This window comes from Phaseolus vulgaris, chromosome 8 (genome assembly GCF_000499845.2).
Source record: "Phaseolus vulgaris cultivar G19833 chromosome 8, P. vulgaris v2.0, whole genome shotgun sequence".
NCBI lineage: Eukaryota > Viridiplantae > Streptophyta > Magnoliopsida > Fabales > Fabaceae > Phaseolus > Phaseolus vulgaris.
The window spans coordinates 8665192-8679080 of NC_023752.2; the positions used below are offsets into that span (position 1 = coordinate 8665192).

Sequence of the window (13889 nt, forward strand, 5' to 3'; positions counted from 1 at the left end):
TGATCTTTTCTTTTTAAGGAGGCCACGAATTAGAGGCTTTGAAATTCACCACATCTAAAGTTTGTATTAAAATACAAAATGGCCCTCAAAACAACTATGACATGTCATATTTGACGGGCAACACGTTTTTGTATTTTAAGTGCCTTTATAGTGGCAAACGATCAATCAATGAACATAAGAACAAGAAATACTACCAGAAACTAAAATATCACATCAGTCTGTCGTCTGGGGTAAAACTCAAGCTATTGACTTTATTATAATGGGAAGCTACGTGTATCAATCTAGAGCTCCATAAGCTGCAAGCAATAAAGCAGGTCCCACTTTTACAGTGTATCAAAACATTGTCCCAGACAAGCTGGACGATGAACCACTACTGGTCATCTTAACCTTTCCATGTGTTTCCGAAAACATTCAAATCTTCAAATAACAGGTAAGATGGAACAAAATGCTTTTGTCCTGTTGCATTCGCAGGAGATCCACCGATACCTACTCTGGCAGGGAATGAACTATCGTGTAGCTCGGGCCTTACCCCTGGAGCAGAAGGATACGATACTCTTGTATTGGCTTGTGTTGAAATCACATTCGTAGCAGGCGAGTGATTTTGATAGTTCGCATATCCAGGTGTAGCTGACCATGGCGGGGGAGGATATCTTGGAAGGGTATTGAAGATGTTGATTCTGAAATTGTTGCTGTGGTTGAGGTTGATGGCCGTATACGGTTTGGGCTTGATACTGTAGCAGGGGTTGAGGAAGGGAGTGTGAACAGGGTTGGGGTTGGGGCTTAGATTGCAGTGTTTGGTGCTGTGGCTGATACTGTAGTGGTTGCGGTTCTTTATGGGGTTGCAAATGTTGTTGATGAGGGCTATATTGATGATGTTGACGTTGTTGCAACTGCTCCTGTTGGGCTGGTTGGTGATGCTCTTTGTTCGGATTCATAATGTGTATGTCGAGATGAGGGTGGGGATGAGGATTGATGAGTCTGTTGTTGAGGCTGTGGTTGAAATTCTGACTTAGATTGATGTTGAGACCATGGGACAACGTAACTGTTGTACGACAAATTTTCCGGACATGTATGGGAAGCAAAAGAGAACCCTTCTGTTGTCGACTGAACAGATATCAGATGCATGCCTTGGCTAGAGGCTGATGGTGCGTATGTTGTCTGTGGTGATGGCGTCATGGACAAAGTGATACCAAGTAAGTCAATAATGTCCTGATCCTTTGCAGTACTAACTGGGGCAGCAGGGTTGGAAATAACTAATGCATTGGATGGGACTGAGGTTGAGGGGTTTGGAACATGTGGGGTTTTGGTGCTAATATTAACTGAATTTTCGCTGGAACCGGTTGCGGCACCATTTGAAATCACAGGCTGTGCCTGCCTGCAAAAATAAAAAATATTGACATGGTAGAACAATCTCATTACTCATGACCTGCAATACATGCTAATATACGGGCTTTACAATTCTATAACAAAATTAGGGCTTCTAAGAAATAGTTGTAGGACATAATGAAATAACATGAGTGGAAGTATAAAACAAAATACATGCCTAATGAAACGATTTTGACTTCTAAAAAGCAAAGGGAAGATAATTCACTTGCACATGCGTGTCCATTCATGTCCATACATAAAAGACCTAAACAGATATTCTAAACTAGTTTATTTTTAGATAAGTTATAAGCAAGCAAGACTGAAAAGAAAAACATGTTTATCAGTTCTAAGTGACCTCCGAGCTAGCTGTGCAAATTCATCCTCTTCCTCTTCTTCAATCTGGCTCCTGGTTTCAGAAAGCACTATGGCTGAATTGCTAGCTTTAGGTGTTGAAGAAGACTCTCCAGGGCTGGAGCTGTTTATATTGGATTGATCTACAGTAGATTGAGCTTCAGTTGATACAGTGCTGGGACTTGCTCCTTGAATAGGAAACAGTACCAGAAGCAATTGCATCATGCCTAGCTAGCAAACCTTGAATACTATCATTTAATTCCAGGCCTCGTCCAAGAAGCTCCTCATCCCTATGACAAAACCAAGATGAGAACAAAACCCACATATCTGCAGACAGACTTCACGAAGTAACAAACAAGTATATTTGGGTGTGTGCCAGATGGAAAATCCGAGTTGAACTAACCCAGTTGTAGTTAGCATTTGCATCAACTTTTTCTGGTTTGTGCGACAGCGATCAACAAGATCAATAATTACTTCATCTTTTACAGCCTATAAAGCATAAAAGCCAGACATTAAATCATTTCACTTAAACAAAGGGAGGATTCAGAAGACCAAGAAAAACAGTTTAACTTACTGCACGATCACTAGGATTCACAGCCTGCAACATGTCACTCAAAAGATCCAAAACATCACGCATGGACTCCAAGCTTGTCACATACTGAGTATTTCAAGAGAAGTTAGCTTAAAAACAAATCTGATAACACACAGAAGTTGTCGCACAAAGGATAGCAGAGGAAGCAAGAGTGAAAAGGAAAAAATACAAGGCAGACATTAACCTTAAACTTTCTATCTCTGTTGCCATAGTTTCATCCAGTGTTTTTGATGAATTGCTTGGCATCCCATATCCAGCTAGCATATTTCTTAAATTTGGATGGGTGGAAGGAGTAAATATTGGAGCTGCATCTGGTGTTTACCACCTGGTCCCCCGAATGGCTCTTGCTATGAGTCCAGCAATATTAAGATTTTATCCCTCACTTGCATATCTGCCTAAATAATCTTTGCATGTATTTCATGTTAGACGAGACAAATCAAAGAACCCATCCATACTTTTATTAATAAATATTAAGATTGTTTTGATAAGTAAAAGCTGGGTGACTTTTACCTATAAAAATCTTTGTATTTTTGTATCAACGTGTAAATGGGCTTTATAACTGTTCAACTCCACATTACAGCTTTTCTATTGAAAGAGAAATACCGTCCTAGACATTTAACATAGATAGTTTTGAGCCAGTGGGATCTAATCTAGAATCATATGCTTACTGATCACTAATGATAAGAATTATTAATTATTTCAGAAAATGTATCACCTAATTAATTTTACAAACAGTACACCTGTAACGATTGCAAACTTCCCTAGATTTTAGAGGAATTCTCCCTTTAAACATGACAGAGGTTTAGTCATAATGATCTGGCCTTGTTTATAACAACAGATTTTCATGAAGAAAGCAATAACAATTTCTTTCAAGCACCAAATACAAAAACTAAACCAAGAACATATCTTAAGTTTCCCACTAAAACCTTACCTTCTTCCTTATGATTTTGATCATCTCCTCCAGTATGTTCCTCTCAGCAATTTGAAAGTGCACAAAATCACCGCAGTTCTTTACCATTGTCTCCAGCAGCTGGGGGTAGACAGCCAGAAACAACAAATGAAGCTCCAAACAAATGAATTTGAAAGTTAAGCAATTCAGAAGGACACAGCCACAAACAGCTAGTAATTGAACTTTAGAGCTCCTATGTTGTAATCTCCTCTTCACAGCTTTTACAACATCTTTTGGCTGCCTGAGAAATTAAGCACGTGGTATTCATCGAAGATTCAGTAAAAAACTTAAAAAAACAGCCTCAATTTCCAAGAGGCTACTCTATTAAAGGAGTGAATTATAGTCTGTATTATCATCCATGGACCCTGGTTTTTCTGAGAGGAAACTGAGACTAAAAATAATTGTTCAATTTTGACAACAACAATTATGCATGAGAAATTTAAAAATCATAGAATTAAAAAAAGGGAAAAAAATTAATATAATCAGAAAAAATAACAAGCAGCTTCCATTAAGTAATACAATCCTCTTGTCAGTTTCGTCACACACAAAAAAAAATACTAACTACAATCACCAACAACAGCTTTAGCCCCAAACTCCATCAGATGACAGAACCAACAAACATTAAATGGAACATCATATTCAAAAGCATAAACATGTGGTAGTTGGTCAAAGTCAACTCCTCCAAAATAAAATAAAATATAACAAAACATGTTGTCGAAATTGATATGCTATCATCTATCTCCCTCCTTTTCTTGTGCAAATGTTTAGATTTTAATAAAAGAATAAGATCTTAGAAATCTTCACGGTGATCTCTAAATTGTCTCTACTTTCTTGGAGGTAGACGCCGATCTCATGTAAAGTGACAGCTTTTATTGAGATTCCTCCTTTTATTCTCTCTCAATCTCTCCCAATTTCCATTTTTACACCAAGTTTTCTTTAGATTTCTCTTTACTTTTCCAATCTTTAGCCATCCACATCTATTTAATATATATAGTAGTGATATATGAACAATCCACATGTGGCTGCGCGCATGTATATAACCTCTTTAAGTGACAAATTTGATAACATGAAAAAGATGAATTTTGTCCTTTTATTAAAAAAATAAAAATCAGTATATGCGTTTCTCCGAAAGCTTTCTTCCCTCATTTATTTAGCTGTGCTGGATTTTGGAAGATTCTTACGCTTTGAATTCGGTGGGAGATTGAGCCTTCAATATGGGTTGGCATTTGGTGTGCGTGCGATTTGGAGGCTTCTTTGGAAGTTAGTTTTCGTTTAGGATTTAGGATTTTATTGCATTATAGTAGCTATGTAGGATTCCTATTTGAGTTTTAATTTTATGGATTATTTAGGTTTCCGTTTTGGGTTTTGATTTTAGGGTTTCGTTTTGGATTTTGATTTTAGCGTTTCGTTTTGGGTTATCCTATTCGGTGCATGTAAAGTATGGTAAAAATAGTTATGTGAATAGCAATAGGGATGGTGTAAAAAGGAGAGGCATGCGATTTTCATGTTTAAGTTTGAGAATGACGAGGTAGGATGTGGGAGTGGGAATGGGAAGGAGGTGGACGTTGTGTGGTCCAATGGGGAGTTTAAGAATGGAAAGAGTTGGTCGTCTTCTTCGTTGTCGGTTTCTTCTTCTGTTGGGTCTTTTGGAGGGAGTTCCTCTGTCATTGAATGGTCCAGCGTGGAGGAGAATGAATTGGTGGTTCCTTTTGGTTTTTCGTTGGTGGTTTATGCTTGGAGAAAGTAAACACTTTGAGTGATTTTTTTTTCTTCCCTCTTGGTTAAAAAAGGTTGAAGAAAAAAGAAGAACAAAATTGGATATTATGAGAGTGTATAGAGGTTGTATGACCATCATGGGGTCTTTCTTTTTTTGTTTTTACCAAAATGGGGTCGTTGTCAAAAAAATTATAAATATGGGGCAAGTCGTGCTAACTTGGCATGACTTCATATGTAGAAGTCGTGCCAACTTGGCACGACTTTGCCACGTCAGCCTGAAGTTGTGTCAACTTGGCATGACTTTTGCCACGTCAACCTGAAGTCGTGCCAAGTTGGCACGACTTTGTCCACATCATATTTTTTTAATTTTTTTTGTTTTTAAATAAATATATATTATAATTATTTAATTATAATTAAAATTATAAGTTATGTAATATTTGAAATTAATTTGGTAAATAAATTTTTTATGAAGGTATAAATACTTAGAGAAAATGAGAAAATTAATAATCAAACTTGAAATTGAATTTTATTATCAAGCTTGTTTGTGTGGACAATTACTTTTATTGTGACCTTCAGTTCTGCAATATGAACATTTTTTTTGTTTTTCATATTTTTTATTAATCTAATAACCAAATTAATATATTACATTATCGTCAAACATGATCCATACACAATTATTTATTCTTTTATTGCTTAAAACTAACACCCTTAGAAAATTATGTATCAAATTAATTTTAAACATTACATAACTTACTAGTCAATATCTAAATAAGAAAATTTTAAAAAATAAATATTTATATATATATGATGTGGACAAAGTCGTGCCAAGTTGACACAACTTCTGCATATAAAGTCGTGTCAAGTTGACACGACTTGCCCATATTTGTAATTTTTTTGAAAACGACCCTATTTTGGTAAAAACGAAAAAAAAAAGTCCCATGATGGTCATAAAACCGTGTATAGAAGACCTTGACATTTGTAACCAAAGATTGAAGTTGTTAGATGAAGGCTTGACACATTCAAATTATGAATGTGTTTGAATTTTGAGTACTAATGACTAAGTGGTTAGAAGTTTGAATTTAGGATGTGGGGTTGTGTTTGCATAGTAACACATTTGATTGATGCATATATAAAAAGGGAATGAGAATCCATTGGTGGATTTGTATATTTGATATATATCTAACATATTTGTTCGGAGGAAGGACTTGTTATCTTTGCAATGTAATTTTTTTTAATGATGTTCCGTTCAAATTGTTGTGGATGGAATTGTTGAAGGAAATTTGCCAAAATAATAAAAATATCATTATTAGAAATATTGTTATTATGAGAGTGGGTTTGTGTTTGTGCTTGAACTTTGTACTTGTGAAATGTTTGACAAAATGACGGCATGTGAAGTATCTGCATTGACATATTACTAATAAAACTCTGAGGGTAATAATGGTGAGAGGTTTTATATATAAGGTTGCAGACATGAAGTTCTTCTACGTGGAAGAGTTGCCATGTTTTATTTTGGATCAGGGCTTTTCTTGTTGTTTCTAAAATAAAGCATTTTTGTTGTTGTTATAGGAATCTCTTTGAAAATGTTATCGTCATGATTGTTGAAATCACTTTATGAACTAAGCCAAATATACTATTATGCTGACTTGGGTATTAAAAGGTTGTATTTTGTAAGATTACTATACTATAAAAAAAAAGATGAATATGATTAGATTAAGATTTGTTTCTTCATTTTATTTTGGTTATTCATGTTCAACAGGAAACTCATTTGTTAATATTTTGAGTCCATAAAACCCAAAAGTGACTAGTAAATGACATGAAAGAAAATGTTAGGAAATATACCAGTTAGACAAATTGAGATGACATGAACAAAATGTACTAGTGTTATCAAAGTTTCCATTCCTGTAGAACAAGAAATACATTGCCAAAAACTGGATTGTAGCTCTACATTGTATAATGATGGTACCTAGAGTCAACTTACTAAGATAAAGGCATTCCAAATAATCATCTCAGCTTCAGCTTCATTTGTTATCTAAAACACTAAGAATTAGTAGTGATTGAAAATCCATAAAATAGGAGCGCCCAATACACAAAACATTGGGAAGAAAAGGACTTCAATGTAAGATTGTTTATATTGTAAGATTGTTAATAGTTTTGTTATTTCTGTAATGCATTAAACATTAATTATAGTGTGCTTTGAATTTCTAGGTTAGAGTGAGACACACAGTGCAAACGGAGTACATTGTGGAAGTGAACCGTAAGTTGACTTCTTTTCAACGAGAAAGGATACAACAAATCCCTTTTAAGAGAACTCCTAAGTAGATGGAATGGAAGTAAGCAAAGTTTGATGTTTAGGGAAAAATTAGTTCCTTTATCACTTATGGATATCTGTATGGGACTGAGATTGCGTGTTGGGGGGGGGAGTTGTAAATTTAGAGGATGATACAGAAGGGTTGGTGAATCAGTTGTTTGACGGAGAGGACATTAATGTACGTAATATTATGAAGAAAATGACTGATGAAAAATTTAGGCTGAGAGAAAATGTTGATGATTTTTGTAGGTTATACATTTTTCTTTCATTTGTTGTTTTTTTATTTTCTTAGGAGTTATAAGAATTTTTGTAGCTTTCCTTTTAGACTTTTAGACAATTTAGATGCACTCCACATGTACAATTGGGGGGGTGCAGTTCATGAATCAGTTGTTTCCAGTATAACTCGGGCTTCCAAAGTATATTACCAACAAAGGAATTTGTGTCAGACATACTTAGTTGGTTGTGTTGCTGTATTGCAGGTATGTTCAAAATTCAGGACAATGGACGATATAATGTAATATTCATAATCTTAAAGCGAAGGTTTTTATTCACTAATGTTTTTGTGCAACAACTGTGGCCAGTTGAACATGCTGGGCTTGACAAAGCGGGAAATAATTTTCGCTTTCCTCGATTTTTGCAATGGTCGTGTGTAAACCTTCAGTCAAGAAAGATACATGATGCTTTTTTATTAGCTGAGGTGGATTATATTGTTAACTTTGTGGTTGATAGTTTTGTCTTAATTTGTTTATCATAATAAATAATTTTGTATTTCAGATTTCATGGGAATGGTTCTTGACTGAAGAAGAATGAAGGTTGGATATTGTTATTGAAGCTGTACGTGTTAGTTCACATGAAAAACATGAATGTACTGGCCCTTCTTTTAATGAATGAGAAACAATTCTTCAACAACATAAAGTTTCCCAAAAGCAAATTATAGCCAATCACAAGAGGCTATGTGATCTGCAGAAGGAAATTAAAATTATGCAAGAACAAGTGCACAAAGTAAACCATTGGTCAGTACTACTTCCTTTTGCTGAAGACCAACCTAGTGCTCGTGCTGAAGACAAAGCCAGTGCTACTGAAGACGTACCCCTTGATGGAATGAAGATATATACAATAATGTGTTCATTGCAGGGACTGTACTTAAATCGATAAGTGAATATATAATGAACTAGTGATACTTACCATTACTTAATTAACTTATTTAAGTCAGTTACTTTGAGCATTTATTTTTTATCCTGTTGCAGTGTTGTTGTTGACATCAAAAACCTGATATTGACTAGGGCTGACTTGCATTCATTAAGTCACAGGTCAAGAGTTAACGACATGGTACATTTCTTTGTATAATCTTTGATTTGTATTGAATTATAGTTTGTAAATTGAAATAGTTACAATGTATTTTTATGTTATGTTATTTGCTACTGGTTTCTTCATGCTTGATGAATATCATAGAACTGGAGGGGTTGACCGCTTTTGCTTTAATTCTTTCTTTGCGGTAAGTCAACTGTGTGTATTTATTGTTGTTTGTTTTTATGATGAAGTTAATGTTAACAGTACTTATTGTTTGTTATAGAGTCGCGTAATCAAAGAAATGACCATGAGTCCCACAATTTGGCAAAAGAAGGACTACATGTCCTTTTATAAAAAGAGTTTCTTTGAATTAGAAGAGCTATCACAATGTGAATTTGTGAGTGATTTATTTATTTATCCTTAATTACCTGTTAATGAAATTTATTTTCATGTTACGTTATCAACATTGATGACCCATACAATTTAATCTTACGACAATCTAAATATGCTATATGATCTTATTATATGTTTTTTAGTATAATAAATAAGATTAAGTTAACTTAAGTTTTAAAGTAATAATTATGTGTTAAATTTTATATTATTTAAAGAGCTAATATTAATTGTATATAAGATAGATGCACTAGAAATGATATAATCAATCTTATAGAAAATTTAATGTGAAAAGTTTTATTTGAAAAGGATTTATTTCATACTACAAGTTGATTCTAAAGCAACACAAATATTTACAAGGAAATAATGTAACAACAACTAATTTTATATACTATCTTTTAAATATATTATTTTAGATATCTTAGTTATCAATGTTTCTAAAAGAAATATATTAAAAAAATCAAAACTAATTAAAGTAACTCTTTATAAAAGATTAAAGACCATAATTTTATATGGTAAAAAAAAATCTAACAATCAATCTTTGAGATACAAAATCAATAACTACATAAAGGATAAAATTTTATAAACTATGAAAGAAAAGGATTTCAACTAAGAAGGATAATGATTCTTACCTCTCTTCCAAATTCACACATGAGAAATTTCTATGAAAACACTTTACATGTTGAAAGAAAACATCTTTACACTCTTCACTTTATAACGTTAGCCAAAAGAGCATTAGAATTATCTACACTTTCTTTAAGAGCTATCCTTTTTATTATATTTTTGTATAGATAGAAGGGATAATGTAGAATACTTAAATTTCTAATTTTAAGAAGATATTAATAATTAATTTTTGAGATTGACTTGGTGTATTCAATATATCCAAAAATGTTAATAAGAATACTTGTTTAATTTGATTATGATGGAACCTTTTAAGAGTGACTTAAAATGAAAATTTGATGCAACTTATAGTTGAAGCAAACTATCATAAATATTGTTGTCCTTCCTACATTTATTCTTTTTATCCTTTGTTATTGAGTCTTCATCAATAACTATAATTAAAAAGTTATAAGAGTTGTTCCCAATGATTCTCTTCCCAAATAGAAAATAAAGTGCCAATAGTAAACAAACAACTTTTATTATCTGGGATTACTTCTCACAAAAAATTCCTTTATTTACTAATCTAATTGCTACATGTAACCATTGTGGTAAGTTGTTTAAATGTGATCCAAAGACACATTGCACATCCAACCTATTTAATCACATTAAATAGAAAATCTAAAATATTCTTATGGTGTCATTAATGATCCCAATAAAACAACTCGCATATATTTGAAAGCCATGTTGCAAACAACCAAAGGTATACTGTTAAAGGTTGTTGAAAAACAATTGTTAATTTTGTCATTGAAGATGAATAACTATTTAGGATGGTTGACGGAGAAGGCTTTAAGAACCTGTATAGACAATTACAATCTTTGTCTACTATCTCATTTAGGCTTACTGTAGTTTAAAATTGATTTCAATCATATATGGAAAAATTAGAATAAAGGTCTTATTTAAGTCAAATTGTGTTAAGATAACACTCGCTACTAATTGTTAGATGTAACATCTTTACTTTTAAATAATTATATTATTCATTTATTTTGTCTTTACTATAAATATAAGTTAGAAAGTCTCACGTTTTAACTTCTATGTTAAATTTATATTTTAAAAGTTAGATTACTTTTTTTATATACTTTTGTGTTTTAACTAATAATGGTTGTGTTTCAAAGAATACTCAAATTTTAGTTAAGATTGATTTGCATTGAAAAGAATACTCAAGTTTTAACTAAGAATGGTTGCATTCAAAGAATATTGAAGTCTTAGCAAATAGTGATTGTTGTTCCAAATAATGCTTAAGTTTTAACCAAGATTGGTTGCGTTATAAAGAATACTCAAGTTTTAGCTAAGAATGGTCGCATTCAAAGAATGCTCAAATCTTAGCAAGGAGTGATTGTTGTTCTAAAGAATACTTGAGGTTGTTTAGCTAAAAGTGGTTGGATTTCAAATAATACTAATTTATTAGTCAAGAATGGCTACATACCAAAGAATACACAGTCTTAACCAGGAGTGTTTGGGTTCCAAATAATATTCGTGTTTATCCAAAAGTGGTAGGTGATGACTATTTTACAGTAAGTGTACCGAGTTAGAAGTAATAAATTATCTCTAAGGAAGGATATAAAACCCACAAGAAAAGTTCTAAAATCCCAAGTATAACATTCACTAAATACAAGAAAATGTGTAAAAGTTTGTTTGAAAGGTTATTTGTATCGTGAATTTATAAGAAATTAACTAAAAACAAAGTAATTGATTTGGATAATTCAATTGACAAAATTGGGATTGTTATTCCTTCTCACTCGTTTGTATTTCCAATGAATAAAAACATATAGCATTCTATCTTCATTGACATGAATGCACATATAAAAATCATTCATATCGATTCTTAGCATACAAAATCATTAAGAATGTCTCCTAAATATTGATTCCTTGCATATTTATAATTTTTTTTTTATCATTATGAATAGATGTTATATAGGAATTAACATTTCAAATCTATTCTTTGCATTCAAATATGTTAAGCATTATCAATTAGGTCGGATACTTAGAAATACTTTCTAGTCAAATCTAAGGATCAATATCATGAATAAAGATTCAAACTTTAATAATAAAATGACAATACCAATCATAAATAAAAAACATAATATTATAAATAAATATCACCTCAATACATAAGAGTTTAAACAAATTACTCTCAGTCCCAAATGGAAGAATTAACCACTCATGTTGGCCATTACAAGCATGAAAATTGAGAAAAGAATATCTAGGGTGTTTCTCCTTAACGACTGACTTCTCTAGGGTTCTCTATCTCTATATATATTCCTAGCGATATTTAGGGTTTTGCCTCATGCCTTCTATTTAACCTAATTGGACTTAGGTTAAGTGACATCTCGCTCAAGCGAAATATTGCTTGCTTAAGCGAGTTTCACGAGAAAAAGACAAACTTTGTCTTTTCATCTTGTCTTTAACTTGTTCATTCTTCTTTAACCTTTTTATCTCTATCTTCCCCTAGATTCACGAAATTAGCACAAACTTGATAATATATTATTTTTATTCATCTTATAATCCAAAAATATGTAAAAAATTCAAAATTAGAGGTTGAATTATAACTCTATTAACAATTAAAGTCCATAAGTGTCTATCTTTTACATGAAATATTACTGAATTATGACACTTACCAATAGGGTCCAAATAATACTTGTTTTGTAACTTGTAGTGTTAGTCTGTCATAGTGGAACTTGATTACATTGATTAAGAATTGGACGTAGTTTGGATTATTAGACGAACCAATATAAAAATTATTGTGTAAATCTCTCTTAACTTTGATCGTTTTATATTCCATGTGATGAGCATAATTTTATTCACACTTTAAAACTTTAATTATAGACTCTTGGACTGTAATCATGAATAAATTCATTATTTGAATTGATATTAATCTAATTGGAATTATTTAACTAATAATTTTGTGTTTTTATAATAGACGATCTGCTACACGGTCTGAATGAAGTATTTATCACTGTGAGTAAGTTGAATATGCGAAAGTTCAAGTTATTTCTTTGAATCAACAAAAACTGAATCCTGAGAAGAAAAATAAGAGAATCAAATCTACAATATCTTAGAAACAAAAATTGGAAGTAAATCATCAAGTTTCACAACGACTTTTGGAAACTAGAACATTATGATTTTCTTAGTTTTCTTATTTTCTTCTTTGTAATATTTTTGTTTTGCCTCCACAAGAAAGACTAAACTCATTTGGGTCGATTATGTTGTAATTTCACAATGAATTATTAAGTTTTGTGAAATTAAAGTTTGTTCTTCAATATCTTACTGCGCGCTAAAATGTTTTGTTTTTTAGTATAATTGCTATTTTGAGAATTTTTTTTAACACATGTTGATAATTCAATTTTGTCTTTAATTAAACTCTTGTTTAGTAAGGTACTGAATAAATTAGTAGATACATTACTTCCGAGTAAGTAGCTATGGTGAGTTTTGTTGACACAATACTCTTAAGAAGCAGTGTTAGAGTGTTAACACTTGATTCAACTCCGAGCAGCGACATATCATCTTATTTTCTAAAAAATAGGTCCTATAATGAATTCTTATTTCTATTCCTAGTATTTTTATTTTTCATTCAATATGGTTATGATATTTTCCACTTTAAAGCATATTAACCTATATATCATTTTCGGTTGCATCTCTTTTATTTTCAATTCATTTGATAACCTTATTATTAGGCAATGAAATAATAGGATTATACAATTCATTCAAAAAAAGATCGTGACAATAACTTTTTTTTATCACAAAATTGTTAGTTACTCATTGGATTTCAAACTATTTATCATTTAGTAATTTATACAAATCATTAATATTTTTTTATGGACTTTTTTTCTATTTTTTATACGGTTCATTGCTAAAAAAACTAATATTTGAGTAAAATAAAAACACCAAGTATTCTTTTGACTTCAGACTTTGCTACTTTGAGTCTTTCAATTGAATTATATCAATTCTTTCATTAATGAGATTCTATTGTCTTTGACGGATGAATGTTTGGTCAATTCAATTCCTTTTGAATAATTGTAAGAATACTGTACTTATTACTTGATTAAGAAATTATTTTTGAAAAAACTAGAAAGCGAATCTATTTTCTTTTACTATTTTATCATCTTTATTTTATTTTCTACATAACAATCTCTCTGTACCAAACCAAATAGAGGATAACTTATAGAGAATATTTTTTTATTATTCTTTTTAATAATATGTGCACACATATGTCAAAATCAAATCATATTTTTATAAGTAAAGTTTTAAGCAAATTTTTATACATATCTTAT

General features: G+C 31.7%; 1 pseudogene; it reads right to left on the reverse strand.

Moving 5' to 3' along the window:
• Positions 1-219: 219 nt before the first annotated feature.
• Positions 220-3912, reverse strand: LOC137824522 (TOM1-like protein 6; annotated as a pseudogene).
• Positions 3913-13889: the final 9977 nt, after the last annotated feature.